At 42.3% G+C, this 13,906-nt stretch overlaps 1 long non-coding RNA gene across 3 annotated transcripts in view; it reads left to right on the top strand.

Moving 5' to 3' along the window:
• Nucleotides 1–11,389, top strand: part of LOC104141413 (uncharacterized) — a 42,082-nt gene extending 30,693 nt beyond the window's left edge. The window contains exons 2-5 of one of the 3 annotated variants that reach the window (XR_011141694.1): nt 2,768–2,917; nt 3,056–3,270; nt 4,729–4,866; nt 8,969–11,389. This is a non-coding gene — a long non-coding RNA (uncharacterized lncRNA). The other 2 variants (XR_011141692.1, XR_011141693.1) reach the window with 2 other exon arrangements.
• The last annotated feature ends 2,517 nt before the right edge of the window (nt 11,390–13,906 follow it).

The raw sequence follows: 13,906 nt of genomic DNA, 5'->3' as shown, positions 1-13,906 counted from the left end.
CACCCCCCCCCCCCCCCTCCGCGTGGAAATCCCTCCGCTGCGCCGATTGGCTGCGGCTCCTTCCCAATCTCGCTTCCCACGGGAAGGGGGGAGCCAATCGGGGCTTGGCACGGCGGGACGGCGCGTGAGGCGCGGAGGTGGCTGCGGGGGTGGAGAGAGCGAGGCGGGGGGGGGTTAGACAGGACAGCGCTCCCCGCCGGCTGAGGGCGGCCGGGCGGGAGTCGGTCCGGTCGCGGGGCGGCGCGCTGCCTGCCCTCCTTTTCTGCCTGCGCCGCCATGGCCGGCGTCGGCGCCCCGAGGCGTCGCCGGGCTCCGCGGGCGATGGCCGCCTCCGCCCGGGCTGAGCGCGAAAGCCGCAGCGGGCCGTTGAGCGGGGGGGCAGAGGCTGTGGGCGGGCTCCCAGCTCCGGCGGGCGTCGGCGCTCGCCTCGCCGTCGGTGAGGGAAGGTTCCGCCCCGCGTGCGCAGAGCGGCCGTTTCGGCGGGAGGGGGAAACTGGGCGCCGCGGGTTTCGAAAGGGCTGTGAGGAGTCGGCGCTCGGCGGTTGCTGGGTTTAACTTCTGGAAGCGCAGGAGAAAAGCGAGCCGAAACCGGGGGCCGGCGGAGCTCTCCGATACCTCTGCCTGTCAAGCCGATACTGCGCCGTGGTTTTCTAGTACTTAGGGATGTTTGTATCTTGCCTTTTGTTCAGGAGGTTAAACGACCGCTAAACGCGATCGTTAGCGCCGTTTTTGGAAAGGGGTAAAAGATGACCCGAGTGACTAGTTAGCTTAGTAGCTCTCCCAACCGGTATGATAGAAAATGTGATGCAGAATTTCAATAACAAAAGGTTGAAATAAAGGGACGTAATGCCAATCTACGCAGTGCTATAGTAAAAACAGCTATTGCTCAGTCATCTTAGTCCTATTTTGAGGAGATACCTGACACCAGCGCTGCATGGTGTTCTCGGTAATGTTAGATGCACGCAGCGCCAATAAACCACACAACTGGGATTTGCTGTCTGATCTCAAGAAGAGGAAGTGTGTAGGAAAACTGAGCTGAACGAGTTGGTGCTTCCAGTAGTAGGTCCTATCTGGTACTACGTTTTTAGCAACGATCGGGAAGCAAATCTAACGTTGCTGCTTTGAAAATCGAGCTCAAAGATTAATGAAGTCCAAAACAACGATGAGGACAAGGCACTGAGCAGAATGGTTGGTAAAACCATCCCGTGTAGTGAATTTTAATCCAGGGAAATACCAAGTCGTCCACCTAAGAACCAAGTGCGCAGGCTACAACTAAAGAACAGATAAATGTTTATACCCTGGGAAGGAAATGACTTTGAAAAGGATTTAAGGGTCAGAATGAATAAGCAATTTGATAACGGCTTTCCCATGTGCAGCTGTGGCAGAAAAAGATTAATGTATAAACAAAAGAATTTAGAAAAAAAGGTTTACTTTGCTTTTGTGGGTATCATTGTTGAGGTGAACAATGTGCATACAGTTCTATTTTCCAATTTTTCCCAATAGTGCATACAGTTCTATTTTCCAATTTTTAAGAAGGATATTGGAAAATGAACAAAAAAGTGAAGCAAAATGTTCTGAGGGTTGGAGAAAATGCACTACACTGGGAGATTCTAAGAGCTCAAGCTGTTGAAGTTATCTAAAAGAGGATTGAGAAGTGACTTGATTGTAGTGTGTAAGAACATTCCTGGCAGAAAATTCTGGATATCGAAGGGTTCTTTAATCTAGTGAAGAAAGGCATAATAAGAAGCAGTAGCTGGAGGCAAAAGCCAGACAAATCCACATAGGAAATAAGACACATTTTTTACATGCTTAACCACCAGAACCCATTCTCAGGAAAAGCTGAAGGTTTTCCGTCATTGTATGTCTTCAGATGAAGATTGGAGGTATTTCTGAAAATTATTTTTACCCAAGCAGAAGTTATGCTTTAGGAATACAGATGGAAATCTGCTGGGCCGTGATATGCATAGTGTCAGTTTAATCTAGTGGGTCCCTCGTGATTTAGATTTTAAATGCAGAAGCAGACCTTTGGTTAATAGCCATGAGCATCAGAATCATTTTTTTCACCTTGATATACTTCTGCTCCTCCCTGCCCCTCCAAACTGTTCTGAATTAAGCTTTAAACTGCAGGATATACTTCCTAAGTCAAGATCTAGAGGTCTTGCCCTTTGGCTTTCTAAATTTGCACTCTTGGGATTACTTAGAAAAATTTCTCTGCTTTTTTTTTAAGTTTCTGAAGGAATAAATCCTTACAGGAAAATTTTGTGTAAAAGCTGGAAAATATTTCCCAACTTGAACATCAATTATGTAAGACTGTCTCAAGGCCATGAGAATGCACCAAAGGAATCATCATAGATTTTCTACATTGTACTTTATATATGTATGGGTTGTATATATTTGCATTATACAGTCTTGACCTCACTTGAAGCGCTGTCATAATATAAGCAATAATACCCCCAATGGAAGAACTGCTATTACTGAAAGAAGGATGAATGAAATGTAAAGGAGGTTTCAGGTTCAGTGGTGTGCTAGAGAAACACAAATAAACCACCCCTGAAATGGTACATGAGAAAATTTACTGTCTTGAGAGTGGAGGATTTGCTGTCGTTTCTCTGCCTTCTGAGAAATGTGTAACATCTCTCCCCATGCTAATCCTGCAAGATACTGTGTTTCTTAATTTAAATGCTTCCCCCCCTTTTTTTTTTCCTGGGTAGACGATGCAAAGACAGCTGAAAAACAAGCCTTTTTCTTCTTTTGTGCATTTTCCCAGGGCTAGTCACAAACCATCTACCCTTAAACACAGAAGAAACTGAAATCTGTTAATTAACTTAATGATGAATTCTGGAAGGAGATCTGAATAACTATACAGGAAAAAAAAATCACAGCGATTACTAAGGATACAGTGAGACTTGTCTGTATGGTATGTACTAGATAACTCCTCTTAAAAAGCAGGAAGTGTTTGTGTGTTTGGCTGCAACTCCTTTACTTTGAACTATTAGTATGAAAATTACATGACAGCAAAACTGAAATAGCTTTTAAATTATTCTTGCTTTTTTAGACTAAATAAATGTTGCAGCGGGACCCGAAGAGGAGAGCACCCTAAAACGGAGCTGTTACAGATAATGTGTTTCATCTGCTAAAGATGGCCCCAAAGCTATTCTCAGTACAGCTCAGCTGCCCATACAAGTGCCATCTGAGCAGGACACCCGGAACGCATGCGTTTTCAAGGATGCCTGGCAAATGAGTGTACTCCCTGTCACGTTCCCACGGGCTGTAAGTATTCAGCAAGACAGCTGTGGAAATCCATGGCAAACGGGGTGCAGAATGCATCGTGCTTCCAGCTGCTGTTGTGTCCACCCTGCCAAAGTGACAGAAGCAGAATCAGTGGTTCATTTATTAAGCAGAGCACCTTGCTTGGTAGCCATTTGGATAACCACCGGTTACTGTGTATATTTAAGGTACTGCTTCCGGCCTGTAAAGCTTTAAATAGTTGGAGAACAGTTTATCTGAGTCAGCAGCGGCCAGTTGGCTTTCTCTCCTAATATAATAGAAGGAGCAGGTGGCAAGGCACTCTCCGGGACTGTGGGACTTGTTTTCTGTCATGGTCTGAAATAGCTTGAATTTCATATCTTCCTGTGTAAAGGACATCTGCAAGATAGTGGGTTTTTTCCTTAAGAGAATTAAAACCATTCCCTAGCATGATGGATAGAAAACAGTATCTGTAGAGATCTGAATGGCCAATTTCCTGTTGAAATGATTATCCTAATGCTCCTACGGCTTTATTGCATTATTAATAACATTAACACGTCTAGAGGCAAAGGAAGGCTTATTTTTAAGCAATTTTGAATATAAATAAATATATGCTAAGTATACCAGATTTATGGTGAATTTTGGTGAGTTGAGTGCCCAGATTTGAGAAGGCAAGAGTTTATTTATTATAAGACTTAATCTTGAAAATTACTTGGGCAAAAGGGAAATGTATATTATTTCCTAATGAATATGTTACCCTAAGCAAAAAAAAAAAAATTAAAAACCGGAGTGCTTTAAATTGTTCTGCACAGAACTTTAGCCAGCAATTTAAGGTATTAACATTCAGCTTATCTCTCTACAAGTTACCACTCATGAATTCCAGTGATAGCTTTTTCAACAGAACTTAAAGGAGTTCACCTTTCTTCAGTAAAAATAAGTTTAATGAACCACTGTAGCATTTTGCTTAGATAAGGTCTAACAAGTATGTTATTCTTCAGGAAGATTAAAAAAAAAAAAAAAGATTATGTAGTTTTAGAAGAAGGCGGCTTAAGTTTTGTCTATTTCTTGTTGGTATTGTGATTGCTATGCTGTGAACTTTACCAAGTGCAATAAAAAATGAGTTCAATGACCAGCTACAACCCCTTGAATTTAATCTAGTCTGGATTTTATATTTGTTTTGTAGGATAATGCTCAAAGTTCCATACATAAGAGTGCCTTTTTCTTGTGTTATAACACTTTCCCTATATTCTTGGCATGTTGTAAATTTGTTAATCTTTTAGGCAAGTATTGTTCACACACTGTTGAAATGTTGTAATATGTTAGTGTGATAGGGAAAGTTCACTGCGTACCTCAGAAATCTGGTTTGTTGGCTGACCCATGAACTGGAACATTAAGGACCAAATAGTGTTAACTTGTTATTTCCCATCAGCAACAAAAGCAAAAAGTACAAGCACTGTGTAGATGGTGACTGTTTTTCTTCAGAGTTACAGGTCTGGATTTTCCAGGGAATGGAATAAGATGGCTTTAGTGCGTCCCTATTTTAGTACAGAGTGGCACAGCACATGTTCTCATGTCACAAGACACGCTTCTTATTACATCACCTCCTCATTTAAATGACGGGTGAGTGTGTCTGTCGTTACTGAATCTGCCCAACTGCTTGGTTTGGGGTTTTTTTTTTTTTTCCCGTATCTACATTGGCAAACGATCCTGGAAATGCACAGAATTTTAATGACTAGCAAATTGTATACAGATGCGAGGTGCGCAATGTTATAATTTGCTATAACAAATGAATAAAAAGGTTAAGGTAATAAAAGAGACTGCAATGATAGGCTTTCATCTGTAAAGTCATTACAGAAGTACAGCTGTTATGTTCTTTTTAATTCTTCCCATGAACTTGAATGCATGCATATAACCATGCCACATGCCAATACAGATATATGCCATTTCATGCATGATTCAGGTAAGGAATATTCAAGGAGCGTTTCTATTGTGTTAAAAATGAGAATGTTCCCTTTTTGACTTTATTATGTGCCCTCAACTATAGCATGAGAGTATCTTACAGTCTTTAATTGGTAACTCCTCAGAAGCCCTTTACAAGGGATTGGAATGCTTAATTCCGCCCCCCCTTCATTTTATAAGTGGGAAACAGATACAGACATGGAAAGCAGTTTCATTATACTTTCATTTTTCAGTGACTGAGGTTTCTGTGTTTTTTAAGTTTTGTAATCTGCTATCTGTATGGTAAGAAAATGGAACTTTTCTCCCCGTGGCATCTCAGAGAGGCTAACATATCCTAAAGCAACAAAAAAGCATTATTCTTGTTGCCCTTTAGTGCCAGGATTAGAGGCTTATAACAGTAACATCTGGGAAGGGGGAGGGAAAGGTTGGTTGTTTTGTGTGGGGTGGGATCCTTCAGAAACAGGAAATCAAAACGAGAAGAGGAGGTTTAGCTTCTTGCTTTTTAAAATACACAGATTAATAATAACTTAGCTGTGGGTGTGGAAATCCCATTTCTAGAAGATGTTTGTTCGCTCTGGCTACCAGGCATTAAATTGCAGAATTGCTTGCTTTTACCCAGAATAGCTAATTGTGCTTTCATTCCCATGCTCTCCTTTATTATCTGCACCTTTACCTGCGGGAGAGATAAGCAGGTTATTAACCCCGTGCATGTGGCCATTCAGGTACCATCTCTGGATTTTTTTTTTTGCTTATTACTAGCAAGACACCAGAGGAGGGATGGAATAAAAAAACTAGACTTGTGCACAGCTCTTAATCAGCCTAGGGCCCAGAATTAGAGGGTTCCTTCTTTCAAACGAAGCTTATGTAGTTATACAGTAATTGCAGCCTTTTTATCACTGTAATTTAAGCAGACCCTTTAAAGACATTTGCCCTCGTTAAGAAAGGACAGGATTTCTCATGCTTGCTTGCATCAACTGCAAGTACTGCATATTTGATGGAATTTTGTGTAAAAGGGTGAGAGTCGCATCTGTGTCCGTAACCAACTGTGCTGCAGGGGCAAACAACTGCTGCGAACTCTGGCAGCGGGAAGCTTCTTATGGGAACATGCGCAAAGCAGCTGGGATCCCAACTGCAGGTTCCCCAGTGGCAGAACCCACTCACTGATGGACCCCCCGTCCAAGGGTGAGAACAAGCCCCTCCACAGGGCCCTGCAGGACTCCCATCAGAGACCACATAACCAGATCCTGGGGAGTTACTACTACTTCATGGGGAAAAAAATGCCTTTTCAAAAGGCTAGACTTCTTCTAATGACTCGCCCTCATCAGAGGGATGCACCCTACACTACTGGAAAGGAAATCTTGGGAATCAACCTGAACAGCAGGAGCAGGAGAGTTCACCAAGTGGCATCCTAGGACATGAAGGGAAGAGAAAGGTAGCATGTTCAAATCCCGTCATCAGACTCGGGGCAGAGGAGAACAGGCAAGGCATGTAAAGTAAGTTTCTAGGGAAGAGAGATTTGGTATAAGAGAATTAGGATGGAAAGTATAAAATACACAGCAGGTGGGAATGTGCCTTACCATGCATAGATACATGCTTTAATTAGTTCTGGGCTTTTTTTTTTGGGGGGGGGGGAGAGGGGAAATCCCTAGTACCAAATTCCCAAGATTATGAAATGGAGCTGATTCATGTTCAAGGGTTTGTCAAGGTGTATTCATCATTACAGTAGGAGTGAAAGCTTCCCTAGGGTTCTTACTGACAGCATTTGTTCATTTCACATTCAGAGGTGGAAAAGAAGCCACAGTATGGGGAATATGTTCATATTTCATACTAATTATGATTTTGGGGGGGTTTCAGGAGCACTGTTTGTCACCACAGCAGTTATTACAAATGAGATCATCCCTTTTATAACAAAGATCTGACCTACAGCCAAAAAAAATATGCGTGTGAGCAAGTCAGGCACTACAGTACTTCCATTTTAACTCCTAACCTTCAAACTGGAATCTAGAGGCCACAATTAAGCCCTTAGGTTCCCTCAGCGATGCAGTGGAAAAGGTAGATACGTTGACAGGCAGTCCAACAGTAGTCTACAGGCTGATAAGGAAGCTATTTGGAGTTAGCTGATAGCAAACCAAATACGAGAATGGCTCTGAAACCACATTCCACGCCTCCAGGCTCCAAGGGATGCATTTTGAATTATGTGCGATAAAGGATCTAGCCCACTTTGAGGGTATTCAGTTATGAGTATTCTTGTAAATGACTGGGCAGAGCTCACTTTTTTTCCAGGGTAGGATGTTCATCTTTTATGTAACTGCCTAGTGGTTAGACCTCTTTCCTGGAAAGGACCTGAAACGTTCAAAGTCCTTTTCAAAATGTGATAGCCGATATTAATTTATTCTTACTACGGTCCTGTTTGCTGCGCGTGAACCAAGAACATCCACATCACCAAGAGCCTTCTCCCTTCAATCTGCTGAAAATGCAAGTGAGCCTCCTCCCTCAATCTTCCATCCTCAGGGTGTTTCGTGTTCCCAGGCCTGGGGAGGGTCTCAGTGAAATTTCAGCCAGGTACATCATGATACTGAGAAGAGCTCTTTTGCCTTACTGCTGCGCCCTTTCCCGGATAATGCAAGCCATGTGTCCCAGGGCTATGCAAAACCTGTATGACAAGTACTTTGCACGTAACTCGCAGTTTCACAAGCTCTCTCTGTCTCAGAATAGCAAGAACATTGCTGGTTTTATTTCATTACACAGAAAGTACTCAGAATGATGCGGGCACCTGTGAGATTTCCTCAAATATGAATTAACCCTTAAAATATCATTACATAATTAAAAGACATTTGAGGAATGGGGGAGTTAAAATACATAGGAGGTTTTTATGGCTTGTCCTCAACCATCCAAACTCTTAATGTAAGTATTTTGTCAAGGTGAATAGGTTCTAGAATATTTACTTCAGCACCAGAAACAGGACTCAGCTGATTCCATTGGGCCACATTAAGAAAGCTATAAATCTCATGCTGTGCAGCTGTCTGACCCTAAAGGTACGTAAAAATCCCTGCAGCCTACTGGTTTGTCCTGGCAGTTCCCCACGTCCCTGAATTAGAGTGCCAATGTTTGCACGGGTAGCAGTGACAGGAGGTGCAATACTTATATTGGAGGCCCCTGAAATCCTGCACTTGGACTTCAGTCAGATTAACCATGCAACAAAAGTTAAGCAGCTGTAGATTTGGAGTCAGGGTATTTAAGTGGTAGAAGTTGGCCGGGAACGTGAGACTTGACCCATAGAGCTGTGATGCAACCCTGTGTAGAGCATGAACTCCTTAGGATGCGGGAGCTCTGGGTTAATTTGTCAGTTCTTCTTGTGATACCACCCTCATGATCTGCTGTGGCTGCTGAAAAGTAAGCAAAATATGATTTATACTGAAGGAATCATATTTTGATAGAATTATTCATTTTGGAGGGGATGAGAGGCTTTGTATTTTTTTGATCATTGTATTTTAGAAAAAAATGCCTATAAGCAAATGTGGCTGGAGGAAGTGGCTTTATAGGCTTATCAGTTAGGAGCTTGACAATTTTAAGGATTATTTAGTTTTGTACCTTCATTGTGCTAGAAACTACAAATTTCTGGAAAAGCTGTTGTCCAGCTTAGGTGGACAACAAAAGAAGACAAAACACTACTCATGAAGGGGCTGGAGTTGTTGCATTCAAGTCATCTTACATTTTGCTGTTTTTCTGGCTAATTTCATTCTTTTCTCCTTATTTCTTGTAGGCTGAAGATGTTCCTTTTGGCAATGTGGTTTTTGCCTGATGGCTGGCCTGCTGTACACCTCTGTATATGTATGCCTCTTTTTACACGCCTTCTTATCATTAGATCTGCCTGCTTTCTCCCCTCCTTTTTTGGAGAATTAACCCAAGTATGCAGACAGGAGGACTCTCCCTTTTGGGTTCGTATGTAGTGTGTCTGGCGGAGCTTCTGCAACCTGCCACATACTGTACAACTGTTTGTGTGGTACTCTTTAATCTTAGCAGCACTGGTAGGTTGCTCAAACTGGTAGTCAGATGGTTACACCAGGGCCATATTACTATATTTCACCATATTTTTCTCACTTTTTAAGAGCCAGCTGAAAAGAAGTGCTGGCAGAGGCCCTTCTGACAATGGCAGCAACAAGGGCTTAATTTGATTTATTCTTAAAAAAAAAAAAAAAAAAAAGGCAAAACAAACAAACCTCAACAGAATCGCTCCCTTAACAGTTATTTCTTTGTCGGATGCAGCTCCTAAGCCCTCGGACAGAATTCTTCCTCTTTATTCTCATGAACTTGGATTTCATTAATAAACTAGAGTCACAAAGTCAGGGTGACAGAGTTGCTTGAGGACATAGTGTATGTCCTTGGATGAACATGATAAATATCCAGTATCATTTACTCAATCAAATCATAAACAAATTCTTAGTAAAATGATAAAACTTTGTAGACTGAATCACTGCATATTATCCAGTATGTAAATAAAGCCGACCCTTCTGTCTTGGAAAAATTTCCAAGTCTGCAAGCTTTGGAGTCTGTACTAATGTAGGCTCTGTGTTATGTCTAAAGAATAATGGAGAGAATAAGACAGACACAGTATAGCTGTGACTAACAACCCCGATTCAAGTGTAGCTTTAGTAAGAATACTTTCTTAGTGCAACAAAACCACTCTTCCCCTGCCCCAAAGACTCACTTCAGTGGAACAAGGACGAGTGTGGGTCTCAGCCCCCGGAGAGGGCAGGAGGCTGCAGAGCGTACTGGTGCACATGCGGCTCTGGCACTACAGATACGAAGGTGCTGAGGGAGCCGTTGTATTTGTCCCTTTAGGGCGTGCAAAATATTTGCGAGACAACCTGCAGTGAGAGTAAACTACAAACCCACAACTCGGATTCTGTAAGCCTCAGTAAATTTTACGATCTGTATCACTGATCCTGGGCCATGTCTTGAACAAGTCTGGCTGGATTTACCTATTTTGAATTACATGTTTTACAACGTGAAGTTTAAAAAGTTGATATATAACCATCTTTAGCCTTCTGGTTTCAGCTGCCACAAACAGTTTCTAATACAAATATTCTTTTTATGCAGTGATGGGGGAAACATGTATGCATGAACCTGGGTCACGCTTTAAACAAAACAAACTTAGAAAATGGCACCTTTTATTTTAAGTGTTATTTCCTGAAGCACAAGGCAGTTCATGCAGGTTTTCAGTATAAAGCAATCTTTGAATTAAAGCAGCTGCACTGTGCTCCCAAATGCATAATTACCAAAAAAAAACCAACCCTCTTTGTAATACTTCACCATAAAATATTTAATTTCCAGCAAAGATACTGACCCATGTTCTGAATCTGCAAGGACTCATCTTTATGCACTGTATTCACACACTCCTTTGAAGTCCAGGGGATTGCATTCAGTGTTGAAAGTTTAACACATCTAAATCTTGGCAAGGTTATAAAATGTTTGAACTGAGTTTTGGGAAGCCCATGGGACTCTTGATAATCGAATTAAGATGTAACTTCTTAGTGTTGCAATGCTCTCTGTAAAGGTGCTAAAGGTGAAAACAATAAATAGATTGAAATGTAAAGAAATTATTTAGGTCAAGGTTGACAGTTGCTTAATGGGCCTCCAGGGCCCTCCTAAGGCCAAATAAACTCAAGAGCCAGAAGTCATTAACACCTCTGAAAGCCATGATGTTGTTAGCAGGAGGTGTCAACCCTATTAAGTCCTTTCTTCTCTCTGTGCTTCTGTACCGATAACAGGGGAATAAGAACATTGATTTCCTTTGTAGATCAGCTGATGAAAAGTGCCAGATAAGCTATTATTAATTAATCCCTCAGCTACGTTTGTGAACAACTTCCATGCAGCCTTTCAGACAGTTTGCATCCATTACATTACATTAAAACCACTGATATGTTTCCTTATCATCAAGAATTAAAATATGAGGTTTAGACTGCCAGCACAGTCCTTTGTATTGATATTTTGTAAGAGTTGCTTTCACGCTCTTCACCACATGATCTAGTAGCAATCAAAAGAAAAGTTCAGAGAATACGACTATACGACTATACTATATACTATACGACTATAACAACATTTGTTTGTTGTGCTGGAAAACTGATGTCAAACTCATATACATGTCTTTTAATTATACCAAACAGTAAAAACCATCACACCAGAGCGTGTGTGTGTCCTGCATCTAGCCTAAGAGTATTTCATGAAGGCATAAAAACAAAGTAGAGAGTCATTCTGAAGACTACAAGAGATTGGGTTTCAAGAGTAATACCTGCTAACAGAAACACTGGCCCTACAGACTGTGTGTCAAATATTTACAGGGCTGAGAACCACAGCATTCATCCTGCCTTTCTCCGAGGGCTGGAGAAGGGCAGGCAAGGCACCCGCCAGAGGTGGCCCTGGCTGGGGGCAGTTTGGAGCTGCCTCCACAGTGGTCCCACTTTTGGGCTTTGGCTGCCCCAGTTGGGTTATGCCTCCTCTGCTTGGGACTACAGCTACTCGGCATCCTTCAGACTGAAATCCCTCTGTGCGCGTAGGCCTGTTGCAAGTCGGGGGCATTGCCCAGCATGGAAAACCCACCTTGTCACTCATGCGCTGCAGTTTTCTGCCTGTGCTTGTGGGCATAATGAGTTAAGGAGAGATGGTATAAATTTATGAGGAAAGTGTTTAATAACTGCACAGAACTGGCTGAAAGTTTGCTTCTGCAAGGACTCTGCAGGCATATGAATAAAACTCAACAAGGCAGAGAGGGGAAAAGACAGTGTTTCACCTGAAAAAAAGATCTGTATAAACAGCAAAGCTGACAGAGAAGGGCAAAGGTTGATTTAAAACAAAATAAGTCACCCTGGACAAAATTTGCAGAACGTAGACACAAGGAGGGCAGCTGGGAAACGTTTAGCTGGAAGCAGCCAGTGAAAAGACATGGAACTGGGTTTTAATTACCCTGTCTGGGAAAAGATTGTATAGAGATTAAGCGAAGGGCATGTTTGCAGAGATAATACAGCTTAAGGGACAGCCAAAAGATCAGAGGTTGTCCTGGGCTTTACCAGCGCCTTTCACCTGGTGAAGCCACGTCTTGCAGCACTAACTGAAAGCACAATACTGCCAGAGCGGACGGGCAGGCTCTTACGTTCACTTTGTGCAGGTGCTTTAAACCACTGAGGCAAAGCAAAGGCATAGATTGTGATGAAAGGATTCAAGAATGACAAATAAAAGCAGTTGATGTTTTTGGTTAAAATTATTATAACTTAAAGATCAGCCTACAGATGCATCTCCACGCTATATTTCAGGTAGTTCTGGGTATGTCTGCATGGCATACCCTGAGATACATCAACAAGCTCTTGTCTGTGCTCCACACCAACCAGAAGCCATGCGACTGCACTAGCTAAGTGCCAAGCCTTAGCTAAAAATTCCCCTCGAGAGCAGAGTATATTGACTTTGAATCAGCACCAGGCTAATGACATGGCTTTCAGTTGGCTGCTTAGGCAGCGTTCAGTTGCGTTCGATGAGATTATACTATGCAGAATTATTCTATATGACGGCTGCTGAAAGGATACTTGTTTAATGAAAAAAACCGCTTACTACTGACTGCTTTTTTATTTATTCCGCTATATCAGTACCCTGGCTGCTATACTTAAAGGTAGAGCCCTGGATGGAAAGGGAGCAAATCGGCGTGCGGCACCTCTGGCGCTGCGTCAGTTTACAGCAGCTCTGTGTTGCGGTGCTCAGCCTTTACTGGACTGGGTCCAGCGTCCTTGGCTGATTCCAGAGGTGGGAATCAACTTTTAAATAAGTAATCAAGTCCAGAAAGTGCTCTCCTTGCCATTTGCCGAAGTGGGGCCTTCCGGCCTTCTCATGAGCAGCTGGTTTTCCTCGTCATCTGAGGTCTTCCCTGATGCGCATAAAATTAGTTGCCTGATTAGCCCTCGTAAAATCTGCGTGTTAATCCCATGTGTGTCACTGCATTCTGCCTGCAAGAGCTGCTGATGTGGATTCTCATACCGCTGAAGTGTACTTGTCAGGAGAGCATTCTGGGTTTTCTCTCCAACGAATACGTGGCCATTTTTATAACAGAAAATGAAAGTCAAATATGTAAAACGAAAAATGTATGAAGTGAGTGAGAAATTCAAACCCTGAGCTCATCTGCCAAACTTCTGACATCTGTCTGGTGTCAGGTCTCTCTCTGGACAACACAGCTGTATTGTGCTTCCAATAAAATACTCGGCATGGCCAAACTTAAAAAAACAACTATGTTTTTTTCTTTTTTTTTTTTTTTAACATATCTGTGGATTTGTAGCTCATCCTCCCCCCACATACTGTTCTGTACTCACTTATCATTAGTCAGTGAGCTCCTCAGGGTTTTTCTTCTTGGAAATGAACTGAGGCATTCTGAGTGCTACTGGAAAAAAGATATTACCATCAGTCAGATTTTTCTGTGCTTATACGAGAAATGAGTAAAGACCTGTAGTTAAGAAGATATCTGCAGCAGAGTGAAATATCTGAAACAAGAAACCTCAGTTTACTCTTGCTGAGAGCAATGCATTTCACTAAAAAGTATGCATCCTGTTTCTCTGTGTTACTAACAGGTTTACTCTGGCATAGCACAAAAACGTCTATCATCAAATTAGACACACGGAAGTTTGCAAAATTTCACGGCTATATAGAAATATATCCTAGCAGA

This window comes from Struthio camelus, chromosome 5 (genome assembly GCF_040807025.1).
Source record: "Struthio camelus isolate bStrCam1 chromosome 5, bStrCam1.hap1, whole genome shotgun sequence".
Classification (NCBI taxonomy): domain Eukaryota; kingdom Metazoa; phylum Chordata; class Aves; order Struthioniformes; family Struthionidae; genus Struthio; species Struthio camelus.
The sequence above is the reverse complement of the archived record's forward strand: the minus strand, read 5'-3'. Positions and strand labels throughout refer to the sequence as shown.